Source organism: Lipotes vexillifer, unplaced genomic scaffold (assembly GCF_000442215.2).
Source record: "Lipotes vexillifer unplaced genomic scaffold, Lipotes_vexillifer_v1.1 scaffold1417, whole genome shotgun sequence".
In the NCBI taxonomy this organism is placed as follows: domain Eukaryota; kingdom Metazoa; phylum Chordata; class Mammalia; order Artiodactyla; family Lipotidae; genus Lipotes; species Lipotes vexillifer.
Genome location: NW_006778171.1, coordinates 729,239 through 737,339, shown reverse-complemented (window position 1 = coordinate 737,339; position 8,101 = coordinate 729,239). Strand labels below are relative to the sequence as shown.

At 48.6% G+C, this 8,101-nt stretch overlaps 1 pseudogene; it reads right to left on the bottom strand.

Annotated features, from left to right (window-relative positions):
- Positions 1–239: 239 nt before the first annotated feature.
- On the bottom strand, positions 240–818 carry LOC103069722 (NF-kappa-B inhibitor-interacting Ras-like protein 1 pseudogene; annotated as a pseudogene).
- Between the last annotated feature and the right edge of the window lie 7,283 nt (positions 819–8,101).

Here is an 8,101-nt window from a genome sequence, read left to right as displayed (position 1 = left end):
TATTTTATTCTCTTGACAAATCCAACATAATATAGATAACAAAGGTGCTAACTTCAAGGACAAGTTTGAAACAAGCAAATATATTACATCATGTCAGGCAATAGTAACTGAATTATAACTAAAAGTGCATTAAATTACTTCCCTAAGGACCAAAGCTAGATAGAAATGGCCTGTTCTACATGAGTTCACGGACACCTCCAGGCAGTCACTATTCAAGCAACAGTTGTGCACCCTAGGGTTTAGTTCTCAGAGCTGTAGTTGCCTTTGCTTCTCCTCCCAGGCAGAGGGAAGCTCGTTTTGTTCTGGGGCTGGGAGAGTTTGCGGGCTAGCAGGGTTAAGGGCTCCATCAGGGTCTTGCAGTCTGTGACCGTCACCTCCCACAGATGCACCTTCTCGCTCCTGGCCCACTGCTGTGCCACTTCGGCGTCCGCTTGTCTCTGCTCAGAAAGGTCAGTTTTGTTTCCTAACACAACAATTGCCACCTCTTTTTTGTCTTTGAACGGATCAATTTCTTTCTTCAGAAGCTCCACTCTTTGAAAGGATTCAAGGTTATTCACACTGTACACAAAAACGAAGCCATCGGCAAATGAAAAATAATGCTTTGGCAGCTCCACATCTTCCTGTAGGCCCCTGGTGCCGTAAAGATGTAACTGTTCCTTGACTCCCCGATCTGTTTCCACTGAAGCCATATACACATCTTACATTGTTTCACAGTCCTCCATTCCAATAGGATGATTCCCATAAAGGAGCTACTCCAAAATTGCCATTTTCCCCACAGATAACAAGCCACAAACCACAACCTTACAGACCTTTCCCATCTTCTCTTAGGATGTTGGAAAGCCAACAACTAATAGTCACGGTGAGAAGCAGAGGATCTGAGGGGCTGAGCACCCCCAACCCCCAAAGGGAGAGGTCATCATCGTAGGTGGTGCTCCAGTGCTATAGCACACAAGGGGTCTGTGTAGAAAACCTGGGTCCATGATGCCATGAAGTCAGGGTTTCACTCCTAAGCCCTGTCTTCGAGGAGGGACTTCAGCTCCCTCCCACTCAAGCCACAAAGGTAGGACGACCTGAAATCTATTTAGCCTCTGCAAAGGCCATACTGAACTGAGATTTATCTGTGGCTAGATCAGCAGCCACCGGATACTGTACATCAAGAAGCCTCTTGCTTACAATGCTTTCAGTAGACTCCAAACCAATCCATCTCGGGGTTTCTGATGCTGGAGATCATGTTCTTCCTCTCCAGATTCTTCCAACACAAGACACTCTAAAAGGCCAGAAAGCCAACAGGCAGCGGCTGGTTTAGGAGACCTCCCTTGTCCCCTGCTCCTATAAAATTCAGAGAGGAGCGTGGTTCTGTAGTGTTACCACATTGATGGAGAGAGAGCACCACAACGGCAGTTTAGTTGCTCTTGGATCTGGGAGCAGCCTGGTGTGGGGAAAGATTGAGGGCAATCAGTCCAATTCCTGGCTGTGTGACCTAAGACAAGTTACTTGACTTCTCTGCGTCAGGTCGTTCAGCCATAACATGGGAATGACAGTGCTGCTGTGTCGTAGGGGTAAATGAGACAACACTGAAAGCACTTGCACAGAGAGGTATTCAAAGGTCGCTTTTCTCTCTTGGGAAGTGAGCAGGAAACCTGGAAATCAGGTTACTAAATGGCATAGTGAGGTGCTGTTTCACTTTCAGTCTCTTCACTTGGCATTAGGTACGGATGGGCTTACTCAAGGGTTAATTTTGAAGAGTCGAGCACACAAACAAATAATTACCATTAAATCCTGATCAATATCAGTTCTCCAAAATAGAAGCTGATTGCATCGATGTATTACACTCTGTTGGCTAGGTGTCCACTCTGGGCCTGGCCCCAGGCATGGGAATGGAGCATTCTTGACTCCAGAGGGAAACGGAACTTGCCTGAAGCTGTCCCTGAAGGCTACGTTGGAAAATTTGGATTGGAGGCAAATCCTAAAACAATGAGTAGGAAGCTATCAGGTGAAGAGAGCACAGGGACACGGGGAGGGGGAAGGGTAAACTGGGACGAAGTGAGAGAGTGGCATGGACATATGTACACTACCAAATGCAAAGTAGAGAGCTAGTGAGAAGCAGCCGCATCGCACAGGGAGATCCACTCGGTGCTTTGTGACCACCTAGAGGGGTGAGATAGGGAGGGTGGGAGGGAGATGAAAGAGGGAGGGGGTATGGGGATATAGGTATATGATTCACTTTGTTATACAGCAGAAACTAACACAACATTGTAAAGCATACAGCAGAAACTAACACAACATTGTAAAGCAATTGTACTCCAATAAAGATGTTAAAAAAAAAAAAAGAGGGCAGGTGAAGGGCACACCTGGCTGGGAGAGGCGGATGCAGCGTCCGGGCAGGACTGTGAGGGCTTTGTGTGTCATGGGGGCAGGCGTGAGGGGTGAGGGGAGAGTGAGACAACTGAGGGATGCTGGTGGCACAGTGCTGCCCCAGGACGGGCTCTCCTGAACGCTTGTCCTCCCTCCCTCCCTCCCTTCCTCCTCTCCCTCCTTCTTGCCTTATTTTCTTCCTTTTTCCTCCAAGTGGAGACTTAATCTAGAAACAGCTGAGAGCCATAGAAGGCTTTTGAGCAGAGAACTGACGATGCTGTTTGCCTTTAGGAAAGATTACCCCAGAGGATAGTATAGAGAATCGGACAAGAGGCTGGAGTCCGGAAGCCAGGCTGATGTCCAGGTGGGACAGGACAAGAGCCTGGCTTGGGAGAATGGCGGTGGGGATGCAGGGAACCCAGGTAGAGACATCCTCTGAGGTGGGATCACCTGGATGTGGGGCTCCAGGAGGAGGAGGGTGACAGGTTAGCTAGCTCTTATCCTGCTGGAGCAGCAGGGAATTTGATGGTGTCACTCCTCGAGACAGAGGGAGAGGAAAAGGGAGTGTCATCTTGGTGGAACAGCCTTTGCAAGCCCCCCAGTTCCCCCTGCCCTGTGTCCTCGGCTGTTCTTCACTGAAGGTTAATCATCCATTCGCTCAGGTATTCATTCGCCACCTGCCACCCATCCTTCCTCAAAGCTCTCGTTGCATGTTGGCGAGGGTGCTCTGTGAGTGGCACTTACATTGTCTGGGGAAAGTTCTTAGTAAAGCGCTCCTGCTAAGAACTGTTCCGAGGGACATTCCAGGCTGCTTCTGCACTAAGCATTAAGTCAGAGACTTCATGAGCTTACATGAACACTCTAGAACAGGGGCAGCAAACTATGACCCATGGGCCAAATCTGGCCCACTGCCTGTCTTTGTAAATAAAGTTTTATTTATTTATTGTAACGCAGGCACACGCATCTATGTACACATCTCAGGCTGCTCTCACGCTCCAGTGGTAGAGTTGAATGGTAGCAACAGATTGTATGGCTAACAAAGCTGAAAACCATCCGGCCCTTTAGAGAAAACATTCGTCAGCCCTGCTGTAGTGCATCCTCTCCTCTCTCTGGTGCCGTGAACCGATGTTTGTTACTGATTTGGGGACCACAGTGCTCCTTCATCTAAAAGCCCTCCATGCTTATGAATAAAGGTCCGGATTCTTAGTACGTCATCCAACGCACTCTTTGGAGAGGAGACATTCTCTGCGTCCTTGGGTGAAACGTTGATGTGAAACATTGACAGACGTCAAGAGACTTAGAGGGGCTTCCCTGGTAGTGCAGTGGTTAAGGATCTGCCGCCAATGCAGGGGACACGGGTTTGAGCCCTGGTCCAGGAAGATCCCACGTGCCGCAGAGTAACTAAGCCCGCGAGCCAGAACTACTGAGCCCACGCACTGAAGCCTGCGAGCCTAGAATCCTCAACAAGAGAAGCCACCACAATGAGAAGCCTGCGAGCCTAGAATCCTCAACAAGAGAAGCCACCACAATGAGAAGCCTGCGCGTCGCAACAAAGAGTAGCCCCCTGCTTGCCGCAGGGGGCTTCGCAGAGAAAGCCCGTGCACAGCCACGAAGACCCAACACAGCAAAAATAAATAAATAAATTTTTTTTTTTTTAAAGAGAGACTTAGAACTGTGCATTGGGTTTATTTTGACACAGTAGCTCCTTTACTGAAATCTATTCTAAGGGAAGAATCCAAATGATAGAGGAACTATTTGGTCCTTGACTTGGCTGCACCTGCTCATCTGGCCTCATTCTTTGAAATGCATCAGCCCTCACACACACGCCACAAATAAATAAACACTTAAGGGACAGACAAAGGGTAGCAAAGGTTCAGGAAGAAGAATTAAAGCAGGGAAAGTGGCCACGGGCTGCCAAAGGCTGTTTTTCAGGGAATGTGGGTGGAAAACCTTGTCTCAGGATCCGATTCTACGCTCGTAAAACGCACCTCACTGGCCTCCCCCTCATCCCCCACTAGATCCTGCCTTTATTTAAAATGTTGATATTTTGTTCACCGTGGAGTTTTTTTGTTCATTTTGACTTTTTGGAAATACTGTGTTAAATATTATTTATCTCGATGACTGAATTTTTCAATACCTCCTTCGATTTTGCTCCCCAGGTGAATGTCTCACTTACTGCCCCAAGTCCCAGCTCCAGGAGAAGGAATAACTAGAGTAGTAGGGAAACAAAAACTCAGTGTCTTGCACCAACAGAAGGTTTATCAAGAGGACGCTGGCCGACAGGATGAACGTCAAAAATGTCATGCTTAAGTGAAAGAAACCAGACACAAAAGGTCATGTACTGTGTAATCCTGTTTATAAAAAAAAGTCCAGAAAAGGCATATCTGTAATCTACAGAGAAAGAACTTAGATTAGAAGTTGCCAAAGCTGGGGAGGCACACGGAGGGGTAGTGTCTGTAAGGGGGCATGAGTTTCTTTTCAGGCATGATGGTAATATTCCAAAATTAGATTGTGGTTGCCTAACTCTGTAACTATTTAATTATACACGTCTAAAGGTGCCTTTTGTGGTATATAAATTACACTGTAACAAAGCTGCTTTTTAAAAAAGACAAAAAGGCCAAATAACATGAAAATTGAGAATTAAGCATTGAATGAATAAATGAATGAGTGAATGAGTAAATGACTCAACAAATGGGCACTGTCCCTAAACAAGAGAATGCCATGACGCAGGAGCAGAAAGAACTGAGTCGAGAGGCTCAGACTGTTCCTTAGTAAGTCAGAGGAGGGAATGATGTGTCATGCAGCCTCGTATACACCTCCAAGAATGCAAATTTGTATAAATTTTCTGGAACCCAAAATATCAATGTACATCAAGAAACCTAAAAATGTGCGTTGCATTTCGTGCGTGTGCATTGCATTTTGATGCAGTAATCCCATTTCGTGAAATCGATTTCAAGGAAAGAATCGCAATGTTGGAGGACCTATTTGCTCACATATGTCTATTCCGGAGCTGTTTGTAATATTGAAAAAAGGAAATCAACCATGACCAACTGGTTAAAGGACATATGAGCACCTAAAAAACAGACTATTTATACAGTCAGTACAATAATGTTAATGATGATGGGAGTATTCTGGAACATAAATTGGAAAAAGCAGGATGACAAAGTGTAAATAGAGTATGGAAACAACCATATGGGATTACCTGTACACAATGGTAACATAGTAACAGTGATGACCTTGTTTATGGATTTCTTTTTACTCTCTGTCAACACTGGGAGAGGACATTTTCATACGTTATCTCTTTTAATCTTGACACAAAGCTCGTGAGCTAGATATCATTTTTCAATTTTACAGATGAAGAAATGAACACTGAGGTTTAAGGAAACTCGTGCAGGGTCACGCAATTGGCAAGAGGTAGAACCCAAACTTTGCTAGCTCTCACCTCTGTGCTCATAACTGTTACGCTATGTGTATTTTTCTTCTTTGTTACAAAAAGTGTGAAAATGGAAACATGTGGACTAACTGTGAACTCTGGTCTAATAGCAACAGCTACCATTTATCGTTGGTGTTGTCCCAATAGATTGTCTGAGGCAGTCACAGAGAGAGCTTTCCCGAGGATCCAAGAATCCCTCCCAGCCGGTGAGGTGGGGTTTTCTGTTGTTATTCCCATTTCACAGACGCAGACACTGGAGTTTGGAAGAAACAATCGTGGCTCAGGGTCAAGCAGCGGGGACTGAGGGGAGGGGCCTAGGACCCCTGCGGGCTGATCCCAGGTGAACTTCTTGCTGGCGCTGAGAGAAGGCCAAGGGTCTAGGACCAAGGGTACCATGGGCATCAGGTGCAGGAAGGAGGATTTAGGTTGGCCTCATGCTGAGTCACTGGAAAAAGCTGATGCACGGGACCGAGGGCAAACACCAGGGATCTTGGTGGCACAGCAGACAAAGCCCAGCCCAGGTGCTGAGGATGCTCTTCTGCAAGTCACCTCTCAGAGGGGCCAGGCCTAGGACCTCAGAAATCTGCAGGCCAGCAGTGTTCTTCAGGGAGTGGGGCCCAGATCATCAAAAGAAATGGTAAAAAGTGAGGCCAGCATGTCCCGTGCTGGACGAGGGTTCTGGAATTCAGGGATGGATTGATGGGCTTTAGTGCTGAGACTGACGGTGGAGTCAGTCCAAAGCCAAGTGATCCCAGGTCCCTATGGGTCAAAGGTCAGCAGCCACCTGGCGCTTTCCTACGTGTCCTGACCCCATGCCCAGGTACAGAGGAAACCCCTCACCTGAGAGCCAGTGGCCTCTGACACGCCTCAGGAGCTAGCGCGTGGCGGAGGGAGCTGGCTCAGGGGCACTTTGCCCCTGTCTTCCTGTGTGACCTCGGGCTGACAGCCTCCCCTCTGAGCCTTGATTTCCCCGCCTGTTATCAAGCGTTTCTGGCAGCAGATGATATCGTAAGCACTGCGCACGTATTGGCTCGATCCGCACAACACTCCTGTGAGGCTGGTCTCATGGTCTTCACCCCTATTTACAGATCAGGGGACAGAAGCCCCAGGAGGTGAAGGGGCTTGTCTGTAAACACAGGCAGCAGGGAGAGGAGGTGAGATTTAAGTGCAACCCATCGGGTCCCAGGTTCTGGGCTCCGGCTGCCCCTAGACCGAGGCTACGGGCTTGTGAAAATGAAGCCGCATAAGACACCAGGTGACTGGCTCTGACTGTGGTCTCACTGCCACCACCAAAGGCAAACGCTGGGTGGTTTCTCCAGGTCTGGGCTGCACCCGGGAGATCCTGCCCCTCCAGAAGTGTCAGAATGTCCCAGCTGGGTCCCCGCCGGCGGGCGCCCCGCCGCGCGTCGGGACCGGGGTCCGGTGCGGAGAGCCCTTCGTCCTGGGACACGGGGTGCGGCCGGAAAGGCGGCCGCCCCCTCGCCCGTCACGCACCGCACGTTCGTGGGGAACCTGGTGCTAAACCATTCGTAGACGACCTGCGGTCGGGTCGGGGTTTCGTACGTAGCAGAGCAGCTCCCTCGCTGCGATCTATTGAAAGTCAGCCCTCGACACAAGGGTTTGAAAAAAAAGAAAAAAAAAAAAAAAAGAATGTTCCAGCTGACAGGAGAGAATTGAACCAGCTCCTCCTGTGTGCATTTCACTTAAAGTTGTTAATGAATTAAATGGCTTAAACTTGAAAAGAAAACCATACACCGAATATATATTTCAATGGACTCCCTGCTGTCTCTATCTTGTGTGAGTCTATGATTCTCCCAGTTTATCATCCTCCTTCTTGCATTTGTGTCCCTGTGGGGACCGGGAGAAAGACTTTGGGGAAAGCTACGCACTGCCTGTCAGGACTGACAGGGTTGGGGTAGACTGGGGAGAGGGAGTGGGCACTGGTGGAAGGCTTCATGGGGAAAGAATCAGAGAAGACAGCAAGTTCCCTGGGGATGCAGGTGGAGAGAGCCGTGAGAAGTGGGGGGAACCCCTGAGAAGGATGGAGGGATCTGTAAGGAGCCAGGGCTTGGGGAGACATGAGCCCTCAGGTTTAAGAACAGGAGGTCCTATGGCTCTTCAAGGGAATCTCTTGGATGGGCCTCATGCCGGATTTCAGACGGTAGCACCAGGAAGTCAGCCCCACAAGGGCATGGACCAGGTGGCTTGTCCACCTCTGTGCCCCCGGGACCAGCCCAGGTGGGTCAGGTACTCTGTAGTTGTCAGTATTGATGACTGATTGATTGAGTAATTGAGTAGATGAGTATAGGACAC